Source organism: Petromyzon marinus, unplaced genomic scaffold (genome assembly GCF_048934315.1).
Source record: "Petromyzon marinus isolate PM22_M1 ecotype Great Lakes invasive population unplaced genomic scaffold, UKy_Petmar_22M1.pri1.0 PM_G_Scaffold_111, whole genome shotgun sequence".
Taxonomy (NCBI): domain Eukaryota; kingdom Metazoa; phylum Chordata; class Hyperoartia; order Petromyzontiformes; family Petromyzontidae; genus Petromyzon; species Petromyzon marinus.
In genome coordinates, this window is record NW_027422664.1 from 220,001 (window position 1) to 222,500 (window position 2,500).

Consider the following 2,500-nt stretch of genomic DNA (forward strand, 5'->3'; position numbering starts at 1 on the left):
TGCAGGCAATTACCTTCTCAGCAGTGTGCATGATACGCTGCAGTCTGCTCTTGTCCTTGGCAGTGGCAGCAGCGTACCAGACGGTTATGGAGGAGGTGAGGATGGATTCAATGATCGCTGTATAGAATTGCACCATCATTGTCTTTGGCAGGTTGCATTTCTTCAGCTGCCGTCGAAAGTACATCCTCTGTTGAGCTCTCTTGGCGAGGGAGCTGATGTTCAGTTCCCACTTGAGGTCCCGGCAGAGAATAGTGCCCAGGAAGCGGAAGGACTCCACAATTTTGACTGCGGAGTCTAACAGGGTGATGGCGGTGAGTGGGGCTGTATTCTTCCTGAAGTCCACAACCATCTCAACTGTCCTTAGAGCATTTAGCTCTAAGTTGTTCTGGCTACACCAGGTCACCAGGTTGTCAGCTTCCCACCTATAGTCAGACTCATCCCCACCAGAGATCAGCCCAATGAGGGTGGTGTCGTCCGACAAACTTCAAGAGTTTGACGGACAGATGATTGGAGGCGCAGCTGTTGGTATACAGGGAGAAGAGCAGTGGGCAAAGGACGCAGCCCTGAGGAGTTCCCGTGCTGATGGACCTGGAGTCAGAGACTTCTGTTCCCGGCTTAACGCACTGCTTCCTGTCAGAGAGGAAGTCTGTGATCCACCTGCAGGTGGAGTAGGGCACGTTCAGCTGGAAGAGCTTGTCCTGAAGCAGGGCAGGGATGATGGTGTTGAAGGCAGAGCTGAAGTCCACAAACAGGATCCTGGCGTAGGATGCTGGGGCGTCCACATGCTGTAGGGTGAAGTGGAGGGCCATGTTAACTGCGTCGTCCACAGACCTGTTGGCTCTGTAGGCAAACTGAAGGGGGTCCAGGAGAGGGTCTGTGATGGCTTTGAGGTGTGCCAGGAGCAGGCGCTCAAAAGACTTCATTACCACAGATGTAAGGGCGACCGGTCTGTAATCATTTAGTCCTGTTGGCCTTAGCTTTTTGGGCACAGCGATGATGGTGGAGGACTTGAGACAGGCTGGTACATGGCATGTCTCCAGGGAGGTGTTAAAGATGTTGGTGAACACCGGAGACAGCTGGCCAGCGCAGTGCCTGAGGGTGGCTGGAGAGACAGAGTCCGGCCCGGCTGCTTTGCGTGGATTCTGCCTCTTGAAAAGCCCATTAACTTCTCCCTCCTGAAAGGAGAGAGTCGTTTCTGTAGTATGGGTGGGGGATGGGGCCTCTTGGGTGGGAAGGGGTGGTTCAGGACAGTCCAATTGTCTTTCAAATCTACGGTAGAACTCGTTCAGGTCGTTGGCTAGGCGGGAGTCGTTAGTGGTGTGGGGCGCTCTGGGTTTGTAGTTGGTGATGTGCCTGAGCCCTTTGGCAGACAGAAGCAGCGTCGTTAGTAGAGAACTGGTGTTTTAGTGTCTCTGAGTACAGTCGTTTAGCCTCTCTCACCGCTTTGCTAAACCTGTTCTTCGACTCCTTGAATCTGTCTCTATCCCCACTCCTAAACGCTTCCTCCTTCTCCAACCTCAACCTTTTGAGCTTTGCTGAGAACCAGGGCTTGTTGTTGTTAAAGTTCACCCTGGTACGTGTTGGGATACAGCAGTCCTCACAGAAGCTGATGTACACAGCCTCTGTGAGTTCATCCAGACTATTGGTAGCAGTCGTGAACATATCCCAGTCAGTACAGTCTAAGCACGCCCGCAAATCTTCCACAGCCTCACTGGTCCACTGTTTAGATGTCCTCACAGCAGGTTTACAGAGTTTTAGTTGCTGCCTGTATGCACGAATCAGGTGGACCAAGGGAGTTCTGTGCGAGCCGAACAGCCCCGTGACCCACAAGAGAAACATCCCCGCCAAATTCGAGCGTTTGACGGGGTCTATCCGTGAAAAAATATTCACGTTTTTGAGTGCACATGCATTTCTGCTGCAAATGCCTCTGGAAGTTTCATGCCGTTCGTATGCCAATTGTGGCAACACGAAAATGACCCGTTTTCCCATTCCGAGGGATTTCTGTGCGACCCTAACAGCCCCGTGAGCCACAAGAGACACATCCCCGCCAATTTCTAGCGTTTCACGGGGTCTATCCGTGAAAAATATAGACGTTTTTGAGTGCACATGCATTTCTGCTGCAGATGCCTCTGGAAGTTTCATGCCGTTCGTACGCAATGTGGCAACACGAAAATGACCCCTTTTCCCATTCCGAGGGATTTCTGTGCGACCCTAACTAACAGCGCCCGTGAGCCACAAGAGAGACATCCCCGCCAATTTATAGCGTTTCACGGGGTCTATCCGTGAAAAATATAGACGTTTTTGAGTGCACATGCATTCCTGCTGCAAATGCCTCTGGAAGTTTTATGCCGTTCCTATGCAATGTGGCAACACGAAAATGACCCCTTTTCCCATTCCGAGGGAGTTCTGTGCCACCCTAACAGCCCCGTGAGCCACAAGAGACACATCCCCGCCAATTTCTAGCGTTTCACGGGGTCTATCCGTGAAACATATAGAAGTT